This window comes from Loxodonta africana, chromosome 4 (assembly GCF_030014295.1).
Source record: "Loxodonta africana isolate mLoxAfr1 chromosome 4, mLoxAfr1.hap2, whole genome shotgun sequence".
Taxonomy (NCBI): domain Eukaryota; kingdom Metazoa; phylum Chordata; class Mammalia; order Proboscidea; family Elephantidae; genus Loxodonta; species Loxodonta africana.
The window spans coordinates 114314652-114330180 of record NC_087345.1 but is presented as its reverse complement, the minus strand read 5'-3'; the positions used below and the strand labels follow the sequence as shown (position 1 = coordinate 114330180).

Below are 15529 nucleotides of genomic sequence, written 5' to 3'. Positions count from 1 at the left end.
CATGTACATACTGGAAATGAAGAATTATAGATTATTTGCACTTATTTTCTTTCAGTGGCAATTAAATTAACTATCTTTGATTTCTCACCTGTTACCATGGTTATTTTCAGTGATCCAGGTCATTAATGTCTTGAATATAGTTACCCTAAAATTACAGCTCTTTCTACTTTACAAAAGATTCTAAAGGCACTGTGAAAGAGAAAGCTTTTGGCTTAAGGGAAGAGAGCTGCCTGTTGAATGAAACTGTTTAATCATCTTTAAGCAAAGAAGTCCCTGTAATACCACCGAGATTTTGTTAGCGTGGGATAGCAATGAATGGACAGTAAATTCTACCTATGCTACTAACTTGCAACTTATCTCTTCCTCTCAATAATGAGAATAACAAGTTCTCTCTATCTCATTATTGAAAATTCTGGGAAAAGAATACATAACTCCAAATACTGAAACAAATGCAAAATCAACCTTTGTCTGCCAAAATATGAATAATATATTGAGCTGTGATATCTGAGTCCAACAGGTTCATGACACATATCACTGCCACGAGTTTTCTCTCTAGAACAAATGTGACAATATTCATGGCTGGTGCTGGCTAACTGGGAAAGCCATGCTGGGAAAAGCAAGCCTCTACTTTCTGAATTCTCATTTTTCTTGTTTACTTCTCCTTTCAAAAGTTGTTTTACTTAGCTACTCTTTGGTTTGTTGTTTAAACAAGTATTAACTTGACTGGGCCTTGATATTACACTCCTCAGGGTTTCATACTCTGTCATCTTCTCCTCTTATTATATACTTTCCCCCCAGTACTCCCATGTCCTCTCAGGTGTTTCCCTAATAAGTATGGACCCGGGACAAGAAGACAAGTGGAGGCACCCCTTGTGTGGCCTGACCTCTAAAACAGCTATCTCTCGGCCACTTTTAGGACTAGAGTTGCACACCCCAGTGGTGGAGTGTGACTTTTAAAGGACAGATCATGGAAGGAGCATGCATGGGCCTTGTAGGCAGGTTTCAGTTCTTTGGGTAGGGAATTGCAAGGTCTGGGGTATTTGGAGTGCATCTAGAATAGGGCCTTGTCATAGACTGAATTGGGTTACCCAAAAATATCTGTCAGCTTGGCTAGATCATGATTCTCTTGTATGACTGTATGACTGACTACCCTTTCAAGTGATTGGCTATTCATAGCAGATCCCACCATGGGAATGATCACATATAAACACTAAGAATCAGGACTCAGCCAAGGTGACACACAATCTTAACCATCACACCAGACATACCAATCCCCTTAACTGAGCAAGTGAGGAAGTCCAGAAAGTGGAATCTTTATTTCCTCTAGAGAAAGGTTGGAGGAGACTCTTCTCTAACCCCCTTTTCTTATACTGATTCATGCACAACTTTAGACTGTCTTGAGAATACAGCAACTGGTCTAGAAAAACTGCTTTTACATGCCTCTTTAACCTAAGAGGAGCACAGAAAAGGTTGAAGACAGCAGCTCAGAAATTGCTAGGACCAAGAATGCAAAATGGGAGCAGGTTAAGAGATTACCATTCCTTGCTGTGGAAAGGAGCACTGTAAGAAAAATCATGTTTTACATATAGCAAATAGAGCTGAGAAGAGTATATATATATGGCGGGGGAGGCTCCCTGCTTAAGTAGAACATTTTTCTTCCATTGATCAATTTATTCTTTCACTCAATAAATATTTCTTAAGAACTTACTATATACTACAGACTATTTGAGGCGTTAGGAAATCAGTGGTAAACAAAATAGTCAAGGTCTCTATTCTTATCAAGCTTATAGTCTTATAGCTTAGATTAAAATTAAGCAAACCATTGTACTAATACAAAATTATAAACCGTGAAAAGTACTCTGGAGGAAAATGCAAGGTATTCTACAAGAGCACACAGGAGTTATATTTGGAGCATCAAACAGCTCTTCTGAGGAAATAGCATTTCAGCTTAGCTCTAAAGGATGAGAAGGGGATGAAGAGTTTTTTAGGTAGAAGGAAGAGAAAACTCAAGGGCCCTAAAACGGAAGAGAGTGCACCATGCGTGAAGAACTAAAGGATGGCCTGTGTGCCCAGTGCACAGAAAGTAAGAGAAAGAAGCACAGAATAGATTATGTGGGGCCTGTAGGTCATCATACAGATTTTGGACTTTATCCTAAGCACAATGAAAAGCCATTGATAGGTTTGCACTAGGGGAGAACTATGATTAAATTTGCAGTCTTAAATCTCTGTGTAATATCACACATCTACTAATGCAGAGAGTAGTAAGACAGATATGGAATAGCTCTCATTAGGAGTTATTACAGAATCCAAGAAAAATGGCATAGTAGGCTACAATGGATGGCAGTGGAGATGGAAAGAAGATGACAGATGAGCAATATTTTAGGACATAAAATCAACCTAGAATATCAAAAATAAATGAGAGGGGGCTGACCATTGGTTTTTGCCTGAAACAACAGGTTGGATGGTGGTATCATTTGTTAAGATATGAGCACTGGTAAAAACTCAAGTTTGCTGGGTAAAGAAAAGTGGTAAGTTTTCATTTTAATAACTAAATTTTCATGATTAGTATCATGAAAAGAGAAGTCCAATCAAGAACTCTTTAAATCAAACTGGGAGTGAAAGCGTTTGTTTTCTTACTTCTATTATCTCAAACTCTATGGGACAGTTCTACTCTGTCCTATAGGGTTGCTATGAGTCTCGACGGCAGTGGGTTTTTTTTTTTTTATCTCAAACTAGAAATAAAAACTAATTAAAAAAAAATGCGTGTGTGGGCTGGGGGAGGGGTTAGTCAGGCCTCAGTTTTAATTTTAAGACTTCTTAAACCTCATTAATATAATGCAATCACAAGATTTTAGAGCTGGAAAAAAAAGGTCATATGAATTGTGCAGGGTTGAAGAACATGGTCCCAGAGAGCTTGTGATTTGCCAGAACGTTTTTCAGTGAGTGTGTAATAACTTTAGAAATTAGCCAGAATTCCACTTTACCCCTGGTGATGGCTGATGTCATCTGGGGGTGAGGTGGACCTGGGCTCCCATCCTTGGAGATATTCATCCAGACAATCTGGAGTGGAGCCCAAAGGTGTGTATTATTAAACGCCTTCCAGGTGACTTGACGATGGGCCAGATTCAGGGCTCACTGTATTTGGAGCCCTGGCAGTACAGTGGTTAAGAGCTCGGCTGCTAAGCAAAAGGTCAGCAGTTCAAATCCACCAGCCGCTCCTTGGAAACTCTATGGGGCAGTTTTATTCTGTCCTAAAGGGTCAACTCCCCCACATTACCAATCTCTCCTTAGATCATTTGACAAGATCTCTAAATTGGAACTTTAAAACAAATGTTATTTTTTCTTATTAAATGCTTTCTGTTTATAAGGCAACCAAAAGTACCCACCACTGGTGTGAATTCAAAAATTCTAAATTCAGAGTTTGGTATAGATATAAATGATAATGAGACTTTTCCATTTCTATAGAAAACTAACATTTCCAATACAAAAAAAGATTCAAAATAAATACTTCCCTTTGAAATAATGAAAATTTCTTGGCTGTGTAAAGATTCTTCTGGAAATTTAAAAGTTCTGTACCGCTAAGAGTAAATATCTAATGTAGTTATTTCACTTTGAGCATTTTAAAAAAAAAGATATAATAGGTCAAAATCAATCCCAGTTTATCCTTTGCTAGCTTTAAAATACTCAAAAAGAGAAGAAAAAAAAAAGGAGTATTATATATACAAGTAAACAAACATTTTTATATATACAGCATTCATAACAGAATTTCTAAACAATGCAAACAAGACAGTAATCTTGGAAAACTAAGCAGAATCAAATACAACCAAAATAACATAAAATAATCCCTTAAATATTAGTAATCCATCCAGACTTCAGTGAAAGCAACTGCAGAGATCAAAGTTAAGTGGAGCAATTATTAAGGACATAAACGAAGGAATGAAAGGAGTTACCGAGATGATAGACAGGCAACCAGCACATCTGGCTTTAGGAGAGAGATGAATATAGTTAGTTATTTTTGTCTGACTGACCATTATGGCACAGAAACATGCAAATGCTTTCCTGGTTCCTTTCTTTTCAGATTCCATAGCACCTTTGTTTCTTTCTGTTCCTCCTCTTCCCTCCCTCTTTCTTTCTCTCCTGGTGGCCATTAACTACACTGACAGTTTGACAGGCTGAAATAAGGAAATAAAACACTTAAACATTGTTTCCTGATGTATGCATTCATCTCTTCTGCCAAACACAGATATTGAGGAGATACTTCACTCCTCCTGTCAGCTCACTAAATTACACCCCAGCTCACATGGCGACACCATGCGCAGGTCTCTCAATCTCAGTGTGCCTCGGTGCCTTCTAGAAGAATATTAACGGCTTCATCCTTTCTACCAAAAGCCTTATTTTTAATACTAAATTTTTATTTTGCTATGAATGGGATTTCTGTATAAAAGCTGATTATTCCCCCCCCTCTTTTTTTTAATTATCTGAATTCAGTTTTATTCTTTAGAGCTTTTGAGTGCTGTGACTTAGGCAATAGTGAATGAATACTAAAGCACTGGTTAACTGTCGTATCTTTCTCATAACCAATGGATAGTTTTGACTTTTAAAATCTAGATACCAATTAGCATAAACATCAACACTCTTGATAGATCCAGTGATAGAAAAAAGGTTAATAATGACATCTCAAAGTTGCCCAGACTACAAATAATAGACACTTCTTTTATTATTTGCATGTGGCAACTAAAGTTGGGCTTCTGTAGAGCAAGCTTTGAAAGTCTTAAAAACAATACTTAATTTTGTCCAGATGAGATGGCTGTGTTAAAAGAATGGCAGTTAAGAAGTAAAAAAAAAAAAAAAAAAAAACAGGATAACTATTTTTAATTGGCTATTTTACCATTCTCTATCACCATTAGGGAAACCCCGGTGGTATAATGGTTAAGCACTACAGCTGCTAACCAAGAGGTCGGCAGTTCAAATCCACCAGGCACTCCTTGGAAACTCTATGGGGCAGTTCAACTCTGTCCTACAGGGTCGCTATGAGTTGAGATCGACTCGACGGCAGTGGGTTTTTTAGTAGGTATCACCATTAAGGCAGCCCTGGTGGTGCAGTGGTTAGGAGCTTACCTTCTAACCAAAAGGTCAGCAGTTCAAATCTACAAGCCACTCCTTGGAAACCCTATGGGGCAGTTTTACTCTCTCCTATTCGGTCGCTATGATTCAGAATTGACTTGATGGCAACAGGTTTTGGTTTATGACCACTAGGAGCCCTAGTGGCACAATAGTTACCTACTTGGCTGCTAACTAAAAGGTTGGCAGTTCGAACCCACCCAGAAGCACCCCGAAGAGAAAGACCTGGCAATCTGCTTCCACAAAGATTACAGCCTAGGAAACACTATGGGGCAGTTCTACTCTGTCACAATGGGTCTCATATAAATAGGTCTCTATGAATCAAAAATCAATTCCATAGCACCCAACAACAACAACAATCGCCACTGGACTCGAACATACCAATTATAATAAAGATGGCTCAGGACTGGGCAACATTTCACTCTGTTATACTTAAGGTCTCCATGAATTGGAATTGACTCAAGGGTAACCAACGCCACTACCATCACCACCATTAACATGAAGAAAGAGAAATTTCTAAGTGTAATATTTAAGCATTTAAAACAATAAGGATAATGGAAACAAGCCTCTAAAACTGTTTGCTTCATTCCCTCAACAGCATTTTTTGAGTGCCTACTATATGCAGTACACAAGTGTAGGTTCTGCGAAAGATGCTGAAGAGGAGCCCACATGTATCCTGACAGGCTCCTAAAGAACTGACTGTCTAGAAGAGAGGACACACGCAGAAGGGACTAGAAAGCAAAGTGGAAGGTACTGTATTCCAAAACGTAGTTATAGATAAAATGCTATGGGAATTCAAAGTAGGACGGAACCCTACCGTCCACAATGGGTAATGAGTAACTCAGTTTGGTTAAAATACAAAACAAATTTCCTCTATTACAAGACCTACACATTTGATTGTAATTACTTGTTTTATGTTATCTACTGTTCTCTCCATCAGACCATAAAATCCATGAGGCCCTGGGCCTGGCCTGCCTTATTCATTACTATATTTCAAGAACTGACACAATGGGTGGCAGGTAATATGCACTCAAATATTTTTTTAATGTATGAGTGAATTATCTTTTGATAATAAGTAGTAACTGAATCTCAATGTCCAGAAGATGGTTTCTGAGTTTCTAACTCATGTAATTCCCTACATTATTGCAGAGGACCAATGAGACAGATAAGAAATTTGTCTAAAAATGCAGGGCACCCCAGTGATCACAGACACTATATTTAACCCACACAACTGCCAAAACATAGCCATGATCAAATGACTATTTTTTTTAGAGTTGAGGGATTTCTTTTACTCATAGGGAGCCCTTTCGGCAATTTGATAATCAGTGATCACAGGTGATACAAAGGAAAACTCTGCAGTTTTTCCTTTTCCTCTTTGGCTTCACATCCTAAGGAATAATACTTTCTTAGCTATCAAAATAATTTTCTTTCAGTTTTTCCAAGAAAGTTCATTTAGTTATCACTAATAAAATTTATCAATGGAAGTAAAAGATTACTCCAGTAAAGATTACAAACCAAAAACTGCAAAAATAGAACATTAAGCAAAAATGAGTGAATAGCTCAACCACATGAATGTAAATTCCTTTACTATGAACTATCCAGTATTTAAATTATTTTGCTTTATCAAGTATATGAAATATTATTAGCTAATATTTATTAAGCATTTATTTTCATGCACCACACGTAGTGTTAAATAAATGTTACTTCACTGAAGTCTCATACTTACTTTATAAAGTAGGAATTATTGCCCCACTTTGCAGATAAAGAAACTGAGGCTCGGGAAGATTATCCTAGAAGTTGAGGACTCCAAGTCCACTACAGTCTGAACCCCCAAACCATTTCTATTCCAACTGTTCCATACTTAAAAAAAGTTGCCATTGAGTTGATTCTGACTCAAAGCGACCCTGCAGAACAGAGTAGAACTGCCCCGTAGGGTTTCCAAGGAGCACCAGGTAGATTTGAACGGCCGACCTTTAGGTTAGCAGCTGAGAGGCAGGGCCAAGATGGCAGAGTAATAGGTTAGCAGCCAAAACTCTACGCCACCAGGGTTTCCTTTCCATACTTAGCAATCACTATATTATGAAAAGATTAAGTTCACTTTAGTTTAAAATTCTCAAATATTTCATAAGAAAATTCTCTTTAGTAGTGTCAAAAATAATGTAAAAATGTACCGCAGTCACAGATTTAAACAGCTCTTTCGAGTTAGCATAAAATGCCAAATACAAATTTAGTTACCTGACTTGAAAAATATATCAATTATAATATACAATTTGTTACATCATGAAAAAATTAACTATATGACTTCAAAATACATCTTGATTATGGGGTAGAACTAGGCCTGAGGTTAGGGCTAGGTGAGGCCATGAGAGTTGGTCTAGTTGTGGTTTGGTGAGCAAGTTAAGACATAAACAACAGGACACTTTTGACTAATTTCTCTGACATGCCTCTTGCTCTTATTTTTCCACTGTTTTCTCAAATGTCTTGACAACATAAATTACCTTTTAAAATGCTGAAAATGGATACTATTGGAAAATATGCTTATGGGAAAAAATTGCTCTTCTTATTCCCATTTAGCCGTACTTTTTGGGTAAGATATGAATAATTCTGACTCCCAAAACTGCACTCTATTACAACATATTACCTCACAATAGCTTCTGCTAGTTTTAAGAGGTCAAAACAAACCTTGATTTGGTGGTTCAGTGGTAGAATTTTCTCCTTCCATGCAGGAGGCCTGTTTGATTCCCAGCCAAGGCATCCATTTGTCAATGGAGCCTTGTGTGTTGCTTCGAGGCTGAGCAGATTTCAGCAGAACTTCCAAACCAAGGCAAACTAGGAAGAAGGGCCTGGATCTACTTCTGAAAATCAACCAATGAAAACCCAGTGGATCACTACAGTCTTATTCCCAACCAATTACGGGTATGGCACAAGACTGGGTAGTGTTTTGTTCCACTGTGTCTGGGGTCATCTTGAGTCTTGACGGTAGCAAACAACAACAACATACCAAGGAATAGGGATGAAGGCTAATATTTTTGTGTCCTTAGCCTCTGAAGCACCAAAATAATTCTGTGCTTATCCTAATCTTGACCAAAAAAATACTTAAAATAGTGTTGAAACAAGAAGGCTATTCCCCTTTACCACACTTACACGTTCCCTAAAATATTTTTAAAAATAGCAGCTTCACTCATGATAGCTCTGTATTTTTAGCTTATAATATGGAAAACAAAGGCAGCAGGAAGAAAAACAGAAAGGACTAGTGAAATTGTGTAGAGACAACAAGAGGAAAGAAGCAAAAGAAGGAGGGGGAAGAAGAAAATGATTAAAAAAAGAGAAATGAGACAAAATATTTTGTTTTATCCACACTCTTTGGTAAAGTTCGAGGTTTGCCTTAAGACAAAATTGCTGCCTTCAGTACTCAATGGTATTTTATTTCTATGTAACTTCCTCCTTAAATAGGTTAATTACAGAGGCAATTAGTCTAGCTATACACAGGATGTCACTATTCTCTTATATAAATAGAACTAGCACACATGTTTCGGGCAGAGAAAAATATCTGTAAAGACTGAATTTCAAATTTTAAAGATTTCTGTCCTGTGAGATGCTGTTATGCCCAGTTTTAGCAAAATTCCATTATTGTCATCATCTGTATTTATTGGATAGCCTTTATGGAAGTTCTACATGTGAACTGGGAAGTTCTGCTCAAATCAGAATAAAAAGTCCAAAAAGAAGAGCAATTGTGGCACTACAGATCTGAACAGGAATAAGTGAGGCCTTACTAGCATGGGAAATGATATGAAGAGGGAGTAGAACAGAAAAAACTAATTCTATGTTAGTTTAAGCAAATGTTCCAGCCTATGCAGCCTCCTAGGTTTTTTTATGTGAGTCCTTTAATTTCACGTATTCAGAGTTTGGAAATTAGTAAGTACTATGCTTCTGAGGGAGCCCTGGTGGTACGATGGTTAAAGCGCTAGGTGCTAATCTAAAGGTCAGTAGTTTGAACCCACCAGCCACTCCATGAGAGAAAGATGTGGCCGTCTGCTTCCATAAAGATTTACGGCCTTGGAAACCTTATGGGGCAGTACTACCATGTCCCATACAGTCACTATGAGTTGGAATCAACTCTACGACAATGGATTTGCTTTTTTATTTGTTTGTTTTTTATAGTTCTGAGAGCAAAGTGATTCCATAACATGAGAAGTTTTTGCTTTTTTTAAAATGAGTTTTTCTAAAAATTGGATATATGTGGCTCTGGGTATCTTGATCTAGCCTTAGCGATAGACACAGAAATCAACAAGACTGTGAAATCACTAATAATGGTATCCATTTGAGCCTAAAACCCCTATCTACTGATTATATGTTTATCAAAACCACAGTGATAAAGTCCTCTTCAGAAGAATACATTGCTGCATCTAGTACTAAATACACAATCCTAGAGGACATTCCATCTTTCTTGATGGTGATACCCAGTATGACAAAAATGCAAGACACTGATGCACACTAAATATCTATGGCTCATCAGCTCGCACGTTTACTGCGGTATTAGTGAAAGCAAGCTTTTAGGTCAGATCCTCATACTGGCCAGTACATTCCCTTCTCTTCTACAGCCACAGACTAGTCTACTCAGTTTTGATTCATTGGCTTAAATAGGTTTGCAACAGGGCCTGCAAAACAGGTGAATTTATCATCAGTATAAGGAAAAAAACTCAAATTCCATTTCCTGCTCAATGACAGTCTCATTGCATTCTTTTACACAGGAAACACCAATATTGCTTACAAATTAACTAGCAGAGCAAATGCTTCAGTCCTGGGGTCACTGTGCCTGGCTTTCAATCCTGCTAGCTATTTAGCCACAGCAAGTTACTTATTTTCTCTCTGCTTTAGTTCCCTTTGCTGAAAAATGTGGATGAAAATAACACCTGCTTCATGGAGTATTATGAGGCTTAAATTAGATACTACATGCAAAGCTCAAGAACAGTACTTAACATAAAGTCCTCAACAAATGATAGTTACTATAATTATTTTGCAATGAACAAAAAGTGATGGCACTTTTTCTAATATATACATATATATTATATAAGTTAAACATATAATTCTGTATATATATATATATGTAATCCAGAGGTCTTACATTTAATCTCCTATAAAAAAAAAAAAAAAAAGGCAGAATTTTAAACGACAGTTAATATTCTACAGGATAAGAGAACTGAGTTTTATAAAGCCTTCCATCAGCACTCTGAGGAACCTTCCCATAGTCTGATCCAGTACTGCAGTCTCACAGGGACTTGGATCTAGCCTTACCTGAGGGTACAGCAGGAACAACACAGAAAAGGGCTTTCTTTTTCTACTCCAATGAGACCAAAGCTACTGCAGATGACACAGGACCAGTAGTGAATGGAGTGATCTCCCTTCCAGAAGATGAATGGTGTCACTGAGAACTTCTTAAATAATCTTTTTGTAAAAGATCATTGCCTTTATTACTTCTACTTGATTTTTTTGCCTCATTTCCTCTAGGGAGTTTGAAAATGGGTGGGTAAGTTGCTACGCAGCTAAGCCGGCTAGGCAAATAAGCTGTTTTTCACTATAGTGCCTACAGATATAGAGACGTGCATATGTATATTCTTTCCCATGAATGGGCCAGGATAGCTGTAGAAAGTATGACAATTGAAAGTATATTACAGAAGTTATAAAGGAACACATTAGGGGCTCAGCAATGTTTTCTTTGATGTAACAGTTTCATAATCTTTTCACTTGGAGATTGCCTACTGCGATTTAGTCCCTTTGTAAAGGACAGGAACCTCTAAGTTTTAAAATTACCAATGTTGTATTTTCAGGCACTATAACAGCCAATTTGGACTGACTTCATGGGTAACGGGTAACCAGATCAATTGTGTAGACATTAATACTTAAGAAGGCATGGGAGAAGGGAATCAACTGAAACATTTAGCCTATAAAATGGACTATAAAATTACTATCAGAATAGATACCATAAACACAATAGCATTCTTCACAGCCAAGTTCATTTTTACACAAATTAGGGCACTAAAAAAAATCAGCCCCAATGCTAGAGCTGTGCCGTAAATGGAAAAGTTTCAAACTGGAGGCACTCATCTCAGGTATAATAAGAATGACAGGGTCAACATACATTCCTGGGAAGTAAAAGGTCAGGATGTAAACCATTTCTTCACGGCAAGAATATGTCAAGATGTAAATAATTTGATCCCAGGAAAATCTGTTCATGACTGCAGTCATGTATAACAGGATGGGCTGGTGCCACTCACCTAGCTGGTAACCTTCTCAGTCCTAGCTAAGTGGCCGACCTTTACATTTCAAAGGACTTCAAGCTGATGCTGATCGTATCTATAATCAATCATTAACACCCTACCTTTCCAAACTCTGGTGGCACAGTGGTTAAGAGCTACAGCTGCTAATCAAAAGGTTGGCAGTTCGAATCCACCAGGTGCTCCTTGGAAACTCTATGGGGCAGTTCTACTCTGTCCTATACGGTCGCTATAAGTCAGAATCGACTCAACGGCAATGGGTTTGGTTTTGGTTTTCTCTCCTCTTGAACAGCACAGTGCTTTGAATTTTTACTTAGCACTACCCAGCATGAACTACATTGTTCCTCAATAAAACTTTTTTTCCACTCCTAACAGAGTACAAGAGTTCTTTGACAGTGTGATCAGTTAAGGAGTCAACACCAGGAGTAGCATACACAGCATCCCCAAAAAGATGGAAATTCTGGTGAGGGAAGGTTTAGTTTCTACTCTAAAGTACAAAGGAATGCTCCTTTCAGCCAGAAACCCTATTAATCTGGCTGGTCAATTATATGGGTGCTGACAGGCCCAGTGCTAAGCACTGGGGATACTCTGTTTGACATATGTCCATTGCTCCACAAATGTCAGCCGAATAAATGAATGGGAGCTGTGCGCCCTACCCAGAGGCAGACTCTCCTGAAGCTAACGAAGCTTAAACTTAAGGCAGTGGTTCCCAAACTTTGATGGACCTTGGAATCACCTAGGGAATCTTTAGACAATACTGATTCCTGGCTCCTAGCCCCAGATGTTCTGGGTTCATTGGTATGGGGAGCAAACTGGGCATCAGAATTTTTTAAAGTTTTCCGGGTGGCTCCCTGATGTACAGCAAAGTTTGGGAACCACTAACTTAAGGGCCTCTTACTTGCTCAGATCCCTCCCAAGGCACTAAAAAAAAAAAAAAAAATTTTTTTTTTTTTTTTTTTAGTGTTTACCCCAGAAACCCTGGTGATATAGTGGTTAAGCACTATTGCTGCTAACCAAAAGGTCAGCAGTTCAAATCCACCAGGCACTCCTTGGAAACCACATGGGGTAGTTCTACTCTGTCCTGTAGGGTCGCTATGAGTCGGAATCAACTCAATGGCAATGGGTAGTGTTTACCCCAGGAGCCCTGGTGACACAGTGGTTAAGAGCTCAGTTGCTAACCAAAAGGTCAGTGGTTGAAACGTACCAGCCACCCCACTGAAGAAAGATGTAGGAATCTGCTTCTGTAAAAATTACAGCCTTGGAGACCCTATGAGGCAGTTCTACTCTATCCTATAGGGCCACTATGAGTCAGATTCAACTTGATGACATACAACAATCCTTCCCCCTCTAATTCAATATTTTTGATAGGTTCACTATTCAACAATTACTGAGAAATAAAATTACAAATTATGTGAAGATTTCTTTTTTCAAATTCTTTTAAGATCTCAAAAGGAAAATCACAGAAAGCTAAAATATTTGGCAAGAAATAAGGGGTATTAATAGCAGTATATACGCATTAAAACGTCTTGATCCAGCAGTAAAATCAAGTGATTTGCAAATCCCACTCCTCAAACACTTCATTCACAGAAATATAAAAAATAAAAGTAATCAAATATTTCTATTATGCACTAAATAACAATATATTATGTATTCAGTGATAATAAAAGTACATGTATAATTACAAAACTGTTATTCTATTATTACCTTTATCCTTATTTAAATAATTAAAGTTTAACTTTGAAATGGTACCTCACAAAATTTTGATGACTTGCTTATACTAATACTTTTGCCCTATTTGCTACTTTTCCCCCTTACCTTGCTTTTGAATTTACTGGGCAAGAAAAAAAAAATCTCAGATTCATCGTTTTGCTACATATAGTTTCACTTTCCCCTCTCACTCTCTTTTCTTTTTGCCATCGTCCCTGGAAAACAGCCAAAAGCCATGCTGGAGAGGGGCCAGAGTGCCCTGTTCTTACACAGTGTGAGTGTTTCTATGTATATCTCAGCTAGGCTTACCTAAGTCATCATTTACAATATTGATAGAAAGAGCAGGTTAGAATACTCAGCATTTACAAGTCAACTGGTTACATGATACAAAAATATATAGCCAACTGCAGAATTCATAGCAATAACATTTATGTATCGTGTTACTCCTAGAACAATCCAATTTATAAAGTGCCTATTGTGTATACATAAGGAAGAATCATAAATCATTTACATTAAACAGTGTCAACAGGCAAACACAACTTTCCCCCTAAATTCTGCACACTGAGATTAATGCAGATTTTCAAAGGAAGCACTCTACAAAAAAAAAAAAAAAAATCAACTCTGCTTCATCCTAGGTGGACAGCATACCCATATATAGGTGCAGGTGTCTGCAGTATGATTTAGAATACCTATGGAACATCTCTGGAAAATATTAGCTTTCTCTGAAGTAGAAAGATGTTCACAAAGCAAGCTAGGAATGTGGCAAGAACCCAAATCTGTCACCAACCTCAGGGTTTCTTTTATTTCTTTCTGAGTAAAGAATGCTTTTAAAACAAACAAACAAAGAAAACCGTAAGGCCCTATCTGACCAGTTGTCTGACATGTTTTCATCTACAGGCACTTTTAGAAATCCTGGGGAAGTTTATTTAGATTAGCTGCTTTGTCTCTTTGACGCCTGGTTAAAGAAGAATCCCAGTCAGTGACCAAAGCTATTAAGAATCCCAGAGTGAAACTTATATATGTATGTGGATTTTCTCCCCCTGTTCATGCCCTAGCCCATGCCATATTCAGAAAGACAGTTGTCTTTAGAAATCTATGCTTTGGGGTACTAGACTAAACCCAATTCTTCTCTCCAAAAATCCCTTAAACTTAGTATGGGGAATGTTTTGACAACTGACACCTGTATAAGTATTTAATCTTTTCTGAAACTCACACCTACACAGCTGAACTGGACATCACATAAGAAAAATACAGTCTGAATTTCTCTTACAGTATTTTAGTCCATTATCTTCTGTCTTAAGAAAGGATTACAGAAATGACATTTTCTTCCTGCCCTAACCTACAGCGATAGAAGTATTTATTATATTGCTTTAGCCAAGGTTGAAGAATAAATTTTCTCTTATATGTAAGAATTAATTTGTTCTTTAAAAATTCACTTCTCCTCCAAGCTCTATTAGACCGATATCACCATGAAGATAAACCACTTCCTATCTTGATTAAGGAGTCCTGGTGGCGAAGTACTAAAGACCTCGAACTGCTAACCAAAAGGTCGGCAGTTCGAATCCACAAGCCATTCCTTGGAAACCCTACGGGGCAGTTCTACCCTGTCCTATACGGTCACCATGAGTCAGAATCGACTCGACAGCAATGCATTTTTTTTTAATCTTGATTAAAATTAAAATTGAATCTTAAAAACGGAAAGAAAGACGTGTAGCAGCAAAATCTGTAAACGCTTTTTCAATGAATGGACTACCTGCTATTTCCTAGTCACAGATCATTGACTCTTTGTGAAGATAGGTTGTAACCTAGAAAACAAAATGAAATAAAACATATACACAGAGTGATAAAATGCACACAAATATCTCAAATCAAGCAAGAACTGGTGGTAAAGTGCAAGTTCGCAGGAGAAAAAAAAATTTTTTTTTGAAGTAACAGTTCATCTGGAAAGTCAAATACACTACGGCCCTTGTAGAAGTGTTTTGAAAGCTGGGGATCCTCCGAGATAGCTGTATTTCAGTAGCATTAACTGGTAGGAAAAAAAAAAATGATGTGTTTCTTCACAACTAAGATATTAAACTTAGTAAGGAGCAGTGACAGCTCACTTTGGTCATAAATGGATAAGCTTTTGTTAAAAGCTTATCCATTCATGAACAGCAGTGCTAACTTGAGTTTTTGCGTGAACAGACAAAAGGTGACACAGAGCATACTTCTTCATTTAACATGTTTTTTCTTTAAAAATATCTGGAGATCACAGAATTCTTTCCAGGTTTTGAGTGGCATTTTAATTCACTTAAGAAAAAAAACTCTGCTAGTGCCTCTTGAACCAACTTAGAATCCTAGACTACCTCCTTCTTCTTCTCAACAAACTGAGAAATCTACGTAAAAATAAAACGTGATTATAATTGCACTCTCTGGCTGCTACTCTA

At 37.5% G+C, this 15529-nt stretch overlaps 1 protein-coding gene across 8 annotated transcripts in view; it reads right to left on the bottom strand.

Annotated features, from left to right (window-relative positions):
* SOX5 (SRY-box transcription factor 5) overlaps positions 1–15529 on the bottom strand; it is a 1149712-nt gene that overhangs the window by 901254 nt on the left and 232929 nt on the right. Inside the window, exon 1 of one of the 8 annotated variants that reach the window (XM_064284483.1) lies at positions 10417–12298. The exons of the other annotated variants lie outside the window; for them this stretch is intronic. The gene's annotated coding sequence lies outside the window, so the exon portion shown is untranslated. Of the gene's footprint in view, positions 1–10416; positions 12299–15529 lie in introns of those variants that run through there. 8 annotated transcript variants of the gene reach the window in all.